We start from the raw sequence: 10,617 nt of genomic DNA, 5'->3' as shown, positions 1-10,617 counted from the left end.
CCAATTCAACCAAACAATACTAATCTAGATGGCTAAAGATCTAACATCAGCTAGATTGAGAAAAGTAACCTTGCTATAAATTCATAAACTACATTATTTTAGTTTTCCTTTTAATTTTTTTTTTATGTATTCTTAAAGATTGTTACCTACATGAGTTCACTGAATTGCAAATATTTGGAGTAAATTACCCCTTTTCATGTTTCTACAGAATAGTTTAGTTGAATGGTAAAAGATAGAGAATTTCAGCTGCTTCATTGAACAATCTTCATGTAAAATGACTGGCAGAGTATATTTAGAAGAGGTAAGAAAAGAGGAAGAAAAAACTTGAGTTCTTGTTGCTATTAAAACTGTTGCAGATCAAATTTATTGGAAAAGTAAAACATTTCAAAGGCTTTAATTTCATTGTATATTAAGATGCAGTCCATTGATAACAAGTGGTTCTTCAGGGCACCCTTTTTTCTCCATAGATAATTTCCTAAAACAAGTACAAATTATAAATCTGTCTCAGCAATATGTTTCGTGTCTTGTAGATCAGAAAATGTTCTTCAGCTGAATGACTTCAGTGCTACAGAAGCTGTATACAGCAAAGCAGAAGAAAAGGAGTCAGGGAGGAGAAAAGAACAGTAACAAGGAGAAACTCATCATTTTTGCTTCTACCTCTGAATGGGGGCTGGTGTCTCTCTAGGAATCAAGGTGCTCAAGGTCCCTTGAGGCAAAAGAGAATAAATTGCCAGTAGCAGACAAGGAGAATGCAATTGTATATAAGGTGGGTGAAGAGAAGAATCTCTTTGTGATTGCTTTGTAAACCATCAAGAGGGTCTGGAGTGGGACAGCCAAGTGGTATATTTTTCACTTTACATATTTTGTTCGTGGCTGTGTAGTTTTCATATAAAATTCATAATACTGTATATTCAAAAATTATGATCAAACCTGGTTTGCAAATTACAAAATGTGTCTATCATTAGATACTGTGATTTACTGTGCTACTATGTTATGCTTAGCTCAATTCTTAAGGAATATCATAGACAGTGATTTGGAAAAGCTCCCCCTCCACAGCAGAAATATAATAATTTCTTTCCTAAGCAGAAACAATAAGAGTCGTTAAATATGTTGTCAATGCATAATTTGCATTTTAATAGTGAAAGTATCCTGATAAATTACAGTTTTCTTCCTTTTTAAATCATGCATATAACTCCTGAATGTTGTATAATATTATCACTGGATCATAGAGATTTTCAGCTTTATCTAATATCATTTGTTACAAGCACCAAGATTCAGCTTCCAGCTCTTCCTGATTAACAGATAGTCATATTTTTTTCGTTTCTGCAGCTAATGTCACAACAAGAATAATATTACTTAAAATAAGTATCACTTTGAAAAGAGGAGAAAAAAAAATATTTCACTTTAACATATTATTTTCTTCTTGCAAATTTTCCTTGTCAGGTTCTTCATAGAACATGCTGTTCTCTCTCGTGACACAATGCCTAACAGTAATATTTAATTCTGTAAAAAAACCTGAAACATGTCTAGAAAATAGACTGCATTTCATGACTCAACAGTGTCTTTCTCATCCTGGATTTTCTCTCTTTATTTAAATTCACGCATTTGAGATGTTTCCTAACAGCCTGTTATAGCAGCATAAGATAGTGTAAATGGTACAAGCACAGACTAAGAGCATTCTACCTGACTACACATGCAGGCCTTTTCCCTGTTTCACTAACACTTAACTTGAAAAAATATTACAAAGTAGAGGATCATTACTTTTAGACTGAGTGAAAAGCACCTCTTCATCTAGAAGAGGTCAAAGTAGATGAGACAGTGAATGTTTGGAGAGAGTGGAAGAACAGTTACCTCACTCATGACCGCCGACACATCTTTTGTGCTCATTCAGGAGAAATGTGTAGGTGTATTCGAGCTGCTTTTAGTGAGAGGGTAATTTTCTATGAAAGTTTCTTCTGGCTAAGTTCACTTAAGAACAGGTAGTGTTTTTCTTTTCTCCTGCAGTCAGGGGTCGGGAGATTTTAACTGCTGGTAAAATGCAGTGAAAGGCTCCATGCTCTAAGGCTGTAATAGTTGCTAGTTGCTCTGGGGAAACCTGTAAATACAATGCTGCCTCTGTCCACATGCTCCACATAGCTCAGGAAATCCATGGCATGGCCATAGCTGAGCTTTCAGTATGAGACCTACAACTTTCTTTGTGGCATGATGGTTCCCCTCATCATTATTGCTTTCTAAAAATGTAATAATACAGTTTGAGAGAATGCAAAATACTGGTTGCTGGGCAGTTACTCGAGAATAGGATGAATCTTTTCAATCAGAAAGGGACATTACAGGTAAGATTTAGCATTGTGTGTGGTTTCTGACCTTTTGTGAGTTAAAAACACAAGCAAATTAATAAAAAAAAACCATAAAAAATATCCATCGAAACAAACCAAAAAACAAACTCATAGAAGCTTTAAAAATCACATTTCTTAATTAGAAGGACAAGGCCTACATTTGGAATACTTAACAACACTTGTGAGTAAAAGTGTTCCTTAATCCAAAAAGAGGATCAGCCAGGGACTATGATATAAGACCTTGGATGGCACATAAAAACTGATGTGTTCTTACCTGCTTCTAAAATCCTTGCAGCTATGGTTTTATAGCTGAACTATTAGTTTATTTTTATTCTAGGAATGACACATCTGCACTTCACTTTATCCCCAGGCTTAAACATATTATGCTTTAACTACTATTACACCATCTCTTTCATCCCATGGCAGACATATCACTTTGATTTTATTTAGTTTTACTGAGTGCTTATTTTATGACAGGTTTCTGGTTTGTTTGGATTGGGAGGGGGAGGGAGTGTTGAAAGGAGGGGGATGAGGGAATGTTGAGGGGATTTTCACCTGTATTCAGATTGTTCTGTACCTTGCAAAAGTGAAGTTATATTCCTTTTAAAGAAACATTATTTTCAACTGTAAATATACACTATTTCCTGTGACAAAAGAATATTTCATGCAGGGTAATAAAAGAATATTTCTGGTGATGAACTTCCCTAGAATGAAATATTTCTCTTTCTTGCTATAAATCTGTACAAATGCTTTAAAAATATATTTGTTCATTATGATATATGCACAAGCATCCACATTTTTACATTGAAAATGTAAAAATGCCAAACATACTGGTGTGTATCAACAAATAAATTCATTCATCCATGCAAAAACACTTCAGATGAATATTTGTATCATCCTTTGGTTTGCTACACACACACATGTACATATATAACACCAGAAGACTGACTACTTCTTTGGGTTTTTTATCAAATAATTGTACATTAACCCAAAATCATATGTAATATGCTGCACTGGAAATACAATCAACAAAACTTTATTGCAAATGTCTTTAAACATTGGGGAAGGTGTAAGCCAAAGGATATTTGTCAGTGCAGGTTGAAAATGAACATTTCAATTTGAATGACAGTTTTTTTAGCATCTTGTAAATCTTTTCAGATGCCACTTTAACAGGTACTGCCTCTGGGGGAAAAAATACTCTGAAGACTTATGATAACCCAGAATCCTTATTTCATAACACTTTTGATTTAACATATTCAGGTGAGTGTGGTAAACAATGACTCTAGCTAGTCATTACAAATTGAATGTATATAATACTTTTACACTGATATCAGTATTTATTAGGGTGTTTGTCCTTCATGATGTTCATTCTTGTTGAAAAGCAAAATTATAGAAAACTGTCCAAATAATGTTATGTTGATAATCTTTGCACAACTCCTAGAAAGTCCAACATTTATTCTCTCAATGTCTCTGACATAAATATTTATCAGAAATCCATTTTTTTATAGTCAAGAATAATTATCTAAAATTTCTAGGTTGCATTATGAGCTTGATAACAAACCTAAGCAATATCTTTGAATTCAAACATAATTTTTACTGTACATAATGTTTATAGAAACTGAAAAAAAAAAATCATGTTCCTGTTTTAAACTTCTAACCCATTTTTCTCCCACTTATGTCTTATTCCCAAAATATGTCAGTTCTGCAGTAAATATAGAAAATAGCAATGCAATTTTGCATGGCAAAATATATGCAACAAGAAACAAAATTTTTAAAAAAATTGAATTATTGTTTCATATAACACAAAGTGAACTTGTAGGATTTATTGTCTTAGGTTGCAGTAACAGTCAGAATATATAGGGACTAAGAAGTATGAAATCTTCTCAGTGACCATCAAACATGACTGTGTGGATGAGATTATCAGAGGCTTAAAAACCTCTGATAATCAATACTTGAGGGAGGCTGAAAATCTATGTTGTTTTCTAACTTATTTTACATATTAACTGATGCTTTTGAAAATACTAGACCAATCAATGAACAATATGCTTAGTAAGTATATATTACAGTTTATAAAATATTAAAATTTAAGTTTCAGTCCAGAAGATAATGCTAACTGCCATAGAAATTTTCCTAATTTTTTATAAATATATTTCTAAATTCAAAGATTAAAATGCACCAAAAAAAGGTGTATTTTTTTTTCCTGGGCTTTTAAATTGAAAATTAAATGTATGTGAAATACTAAAATAAAAGGAATTCAGCCCTAGAGAGAATAATAACAGACTGCAGCAGGTTTCACATTGGTGCTATTATGACATGTGAGCTTGAGCTCAACTTCATTTGAAACTGAACTCTCTCTGTGAATAGTAATATATTCATTATTTTATATGTGTATTAAATGTGTATATATATATATATATATTACTTTATAGTATCATTATTATATAGATTACATCAATAATTTATTATTAGCAAAGACATTTAACTAATTAAATATCTGTTTCATAGTGCAGATGTAATTTCTTGCAGGAATTTGAGCTTGGACTTGGGAAAATTACAACAAACTGCACTCATGGTCATTTCTTCAGACTGGAAGAAACTTGTAGTGAATAAATCCATCCTCTAAGGATTCGGTCCCCTTTTGCAGGAATAACAGAAACACTTAAGATGGTGACACGTGTCTCTGTGTTAGAATGCTTAATTTGATTTTTTAATTTGCTTATGCCACTATTCAGTCTATTTATTATTCCAGTCTCTATTTCCTACTCTTGAGAGAGTAACTCTGCTTTCCTGGCATGTTAGAATGAAGTGAGGTACTGGGAACATACCATAGATGAAAGAAAAAAGAAGGAATTATGTATAATGTTTCAAAGATTATGTTTCTTAAAGAATATTTCTTAGCTATAAAATTATCATACCTATGTGTAATCTGTACCACCTATATTATAGCATTAGAGACTGATCAGTGAAGTTTTCTGGTTAAAATGACAAGTTAAGATATGAAACAGCATTTTCCACCATTTTCCCTTCTGTTACTTCTTGGAAAAATCTTTATTGCATATTTTAAATAGTTTGTTGTGTTTCATAGTTTATCCTTATGTTAATTCAAACACAGTATTTCTCTCTATGCTGTTACAATGCCTGGAACAGCATATATTTTAGATGGTTGAAATTAATTTCAGTGTAAGACTTTCATGAGTAAGCCAAGGGGAAAATGAAACAAACAAAAAAATCATTTAAAGTAGAATGCAGGAAGAATGGAGGAAATCATAAAGATTTATAAAGGATAAATATTCACAAAAAAAAAATATTGAAAGTTAATCAGCTGGAAACAATGTTTTCTAATTAAAAAAAAATAAACAATGTAAATTATCCCAAACTGTTTTGTCTATGAAACATATTTTGCATTTGTACTTTTCTTCCTTTCCCTGCCTTTTATATCAGAAGGTGTTCTGTGAATAAAGTCAGGGTACACCTCTCAGCTGCTTTAAAAGGGGGAGAATTTCTCACACAATTCAGAAAATGTTTCAAGAAAGGTGTTGATCTAAATATTAAACAATCACATTTTCACCCTTCATTTATAGTAAAATTCTTGCAATCTCAGAAAAATTTGATCAATCACATAACATCCTGAGTCAGTTAAAGGTGTTAACTAGACACAGTTTGGATTGGCCCCTCACTTGGAGGTTTTGGCACCACCACTCAGCTGGAAGAATGTTTATAAACCTGCTGCCATGCAAAGTTACCCAAGCTACTTCAGAACACTTTAGTGTCTGTTCAGACTAACTCCATTCCCCTTGAAATTTCATAAAAGAGTAACAGGTTATTAATATGGTATTGTAAGACAATATTTTAAAATATCACAGCTGTTTTTACCACCTGCATCATCAAATTTGTTCATCTACAAAATATAGTGAAAATTTCAAAACAGAAATTTCAAAGCAGACGAAAAACCAGTATTTCTATTTAAATAATTCAGTGCAGCACTCTGTAAAATGCAGTCTTCTCAGCTTATACTTCAGGCTTATTTCACAAGGTCTTCCTTAAAAAAATGCAATCCTTATCTCTAGGATGTTTCATGCACAGCCTTGCTGGCTGGTTGAGGGAGGGGATTGTCCCTCTCTGCTCTGTGCTGGTGTGGCCTCACCTTCAATATTCTGTGTGGGTTTGCTTACCACAACATAGGAAAGATATGAAGCTATTATAAAACATACAAAGTAAGGCTACAAAGATTCTGGGAGGGAAAAAATATATTTACCTTCTCTTTTTTTGGCAATTTAATAGATATTAATCTTCTAGAATATGTCTTCCTTTAAATAATTTAAGCGTGGTTACAGCTTGAAATAAGACTTGGAGATAACCAGTCATGCACAGCTTGGGGGGACAGTCACTGATGGGAATGGTTTAAAGAGACTTGATTATCAAAACCATCCCAAGTCATTGTTGTAGACAGAAGTAGAATAAGTTAAATGAAATAAACAAAATGTATTATTTTTCTGTCAGTCTGAATATTGTTTACATTACTGTTAATTTCTGTGCTAAGACTCGGTGTTCTGTACTCTGCATGACAATTTCCATGTTGCTATATAAATCCTCTCTTACTCATGGAAAACAGAAGAACTCATTAAAAAAATTACCCACATGTAACAGGAGATATTTGTCTGCATCTCTTGACTAGACAAGAATGGCTTCAGAAGTTACAGCATGTAGCATCTTGCCTGTGCCCAAAAATTTGAACAAAACTGAGAGTTTTTTTTCATTTATGATCATTTTTCCATTCTAAAAGATAAAGCAAAAATCAGACATTGCTGACATTTTGTAGAAAAGTAAAAGAAAGGAGAAACAGAAAGAGAAGGGGTTTGGGTAACAGGGATTCAGATAAGCTTTACCATGGCAACTACTGTACCACAGGAAAGGTCGAATAACATGAAGCTGGAGATTAGAATGGAATGACAGTGGTGTCACTAACACTCTTCTTCCTTCTCTCCAAGGAAGTATAAATGCAATCAATTTTCACCGATAGATACCTTTCTCCTCAGGAAAGATGAAGATGACCAAGAGAGATATAGAACATTTTATTATTTTTTCCCTATCAAAATACAGAGAACCAGAAAGCATTTTTCAGTCTGCCCCTGTGATGGTGTTTGGGTCACTCAATTTGGTCTCTGCTGGATATGTTAATAGAAGTCCTGCTACATCCTATTCCTGCAAGCTATAAATTTTGACAGCCTTTTGAAAGCTTGTACAGTAAAGAGTAGATTTTAGATTAAATCATCTTGAAGTCTTATCTTGTCCAGAAAGGTTCCAAAGTTTATCCAAGTGGGTAAGTTTTTCTTCAAGACAGTAATAACCTTTGGATAAGAATGTATGTTGGTCCTTTTGAGGAGTTTTCTTGAAATAATTATGTCATACTTCACCCTTACTGCAGGCTTACTGTTGGATGATAGATTTATTTATGGTGATGACAATTTAAACACCTTCTTCCACTTTTAAGAATATTAAGTGTTGATGCAAATCTAAATCTATATAATAGAAGATGAAAAATGTAATTTAGCATTGGTACTATGAACATAACTTAATGAAAAGTTCTTTGATGCTGATAAATACAAACCTAGCTAACATGTCATCATGAATAGATAGTTTATTACAGCAGCAGGAGGGACATGTCTCCTGCTTAGAAGTGTTCCAGTTGTGGTAAAGGATACAGCAACTCCTTAATCAGCATTTGTAAGTGCTTTCTGCAGCAGCATAGCTACGGCTAATAGAGCAGTCAGTCATCAGTAGGGAAGAGCAATTCTGCACTTAGCTTAAAAAATGAGAATCCTGGATTTACAACATATTTAAAGGAAAGGCCAACGTAGGTTTCTTCAGTCTGAAAAAGAGAAGGCTTAGGCATGACCTAATTGTGACTCTCCAGTACCTGAAGGAAAGGTTTCCTTCAAGGCAGGTGCAGAGAGATTTTTACAAGAGTATGTAGAAACAGGAGAAGAGGGAATGGCTTCAAAGTGGAAGAGGATGAGTTTAGGTTAGATATTAGAAATAATTTTTTTATTCTGAGGGTGATGACACACTGGAACAGGTTACCCAGAGCAGAGCCCATCCCTGGGAGTGTTAAAAACCAGGCTGGATGGAGCTCTGAGCAACCTGGTCCACAGCAGAGGGGTTTGAACTAGATTAACTTGAAGGTGCCTTCTGAACTAAATCATTCAATATTTCTATACTTCTGTGATTCTATGATTAAAAGTGACTCAGCTTTATTGTAGGTACATATGCATGCTTCTATTCTCCTTGCCCTGATGCTGGCTTTTTAATAATCACAGTTTAGACAATTCTGAATGAAGTTTACTGATATGGGCTAGCTCATAAATAAGGGGGATTTCAGACTAGCTATCATTATATTTTCAACATGTAACTTAGAATGTGTTACACATTAAAGCATTAAATACCACTTATCTCCAATTCTGGTAAAAAAAAAAGTTTCAATAGTTAAACTGAAAAAAACATCAGTGTGGAGAATAAATATTTTAGGATGCAGAGTTTTCAGTTGATGCTGCAAGTTTGGCAGAGGTCAGAGGTAGAGCAACAGCAGTAGTATGCTGATTACAATGTTCTCTTTTCTGACTGTACAAAATGTCTTTTTCTAAGCTCTTGTTTCGCTGAAGTGCATCTGACCTATCTCTTCCCATAAGTGTAGAAAGTAATTCTTTATAGAAAGCCATAAGCCATAGTTATACATGGAACAGAAAGTAGATGGCAAAATACAGTGTTCCAAGTGGGCCTGTGGGGATAAAAAGACCTCAAAACAAACAAAAAAAATCTAACAGCTTTCCAGTCCTAGACATCAATATTAGTTACCAAAACTAAAATAAGTATTGAGCATAAAGATTGTGTAAAAATTTGTAGGTTTACTGAAATGATGTGATTTCTTATGTAAAGCTTCACTCTGTGCTGCCACAGTAGACACAAAAAAGAAGGCACAGTTATAAAAAGAAGTTCCCATTCTGAAATCATATCCAAGCTGTTCAATTTGTCATAAGCCACCACAACAGGTTCACTGCTGCTAGCCTATGCTGAGGCTTATGTATGGCATCAAAGAGTTTGAGATTGATGCTGAGGGAAAGAGACTCTGGAAGTGGACTTGAATTCTAATTCCATCTCTCACTTTCCTGTTGATTGTTTCATGGGATGGATAGTGCAGCTGAAGCTGAAATTGTATTTGCTTTACATCCAGCTCTGAGAACAAGCTCTGGCCACACTTGTTCAAGTATTCTCAGCCAGGGATGACTTTCAAAGGCTCCAAACTAAAATGAACTACCTTCAAAGTGTGTTAAGCCTTCTCCAGATGGATTATAAATCCAAGTAAAAGGATAACTTGAAAAATTTTTTCTGCTGACATTTCCAGCAAAACAACATACCCCTTCCTAGATTCCAAAAGTTTTGAATAATGAAAATGCTATTTAAATGAATTATTTTTCTGGGGTTTTTGTTTGTTTGTTTGTTTGTTTTTTTACCTCAAGCCTGACTCTTGGGCTATGGTATAGTGAATTTTTTTTTTTATTTATTTTATTTTTTTAATTTTTTCCACATGCCATTTTACTCAGGAGGACTAATGATGCTTGTGGACACCTGCTGTGACCTAAAGTCCTTTCGTGGAATGAGAAATATTATGAAGTCTGAAGGGCTGGACTCTGCAATGTAGGTGGGAAAATTTTCACTAATGTAATAGCAGAATATAGCTATGCTTCTCATGGCATATATATCCATAAGATATCCGTAATCAGCCATGTGATGAAGCCATCACCAGTCAGCTCAAGGCAGTTAATTGGTATGGATACATTTCAGACTGGAATGATATGGATTTAATTANCAAGAGCCGGAAGCGAAAGAGAGCGAGAGAACACTGTCTATACTTCTTAAGGGGGTGTTTACAAGTTGAATTCACTTTTTAATGGTCAGATCTGCTGTCAATTCTTGGAAATGACTGATAATTGGTCAGGAGGAAAAACTCCCATCAGCCATCAGCACCTCCAACTTTCCCTCTCTCCTCAGCTGCCTTAAAGGTAAAGCTACCCCATGACAATACCGTAATCAGCCATGTGATGAAGCCATCACCAGTCAGCTCAAGGCAGTTAATTGGTATGGATACATTTCAGACTGGAATGATATGGATTTAATTATGAGTACCTGACTGTGGTGGGCTGGCCTTGGCTGGGTGAAGCTGCTCTGTCACTCCTCTCCTCAAATGGACATGGAAGAGAAAATGTCATGAAAGGCTCATGGGTCA

At 34.3% G+C, this 10,617-nt stretch overlaps 1 long non-coding RNA gene across 1 annotated transcript; it reads left to right on the top strand.

Moving 5' to 3' along the window:
• The first annotated feature begins 217 nt into the window (after positions 1 to 217).
• On the top strand, positions 218 to 6,418 carry LOC107202643. Its single transcript, XR_001520772.1, has 4 exons — positions 218 to 301; positions 531 to 766; positions 3,495 to 3,596; positions 4,863 to 6,418. It is a non-coding gene; the product is annotated as an uncharacterized LOC107202643 (long non-coding RNA).
• The last annotated feature ends 4,199 nt before the right edge of the window (positions 6,419 to 10,617 follow it).

The sequence above is a fragment of the Parus major genome, chromosome 4 (assembly GCF_001522545.3).
Source record: "Parus major isolate Abel chromosome 4, Parus_major1.1, whole genome shotgun sequence".
NCBI classification, from domain to species: Eukaryota; Metazoa; Chordata; class Aves; order Passeriformes; family Paridae; genus Parus; species Parus major.
The sequence above is the reverse complement of the archived record's forward strand: the minus strand, read 5'-3'. Positions and strand labels throughout refer to the sequence as shown.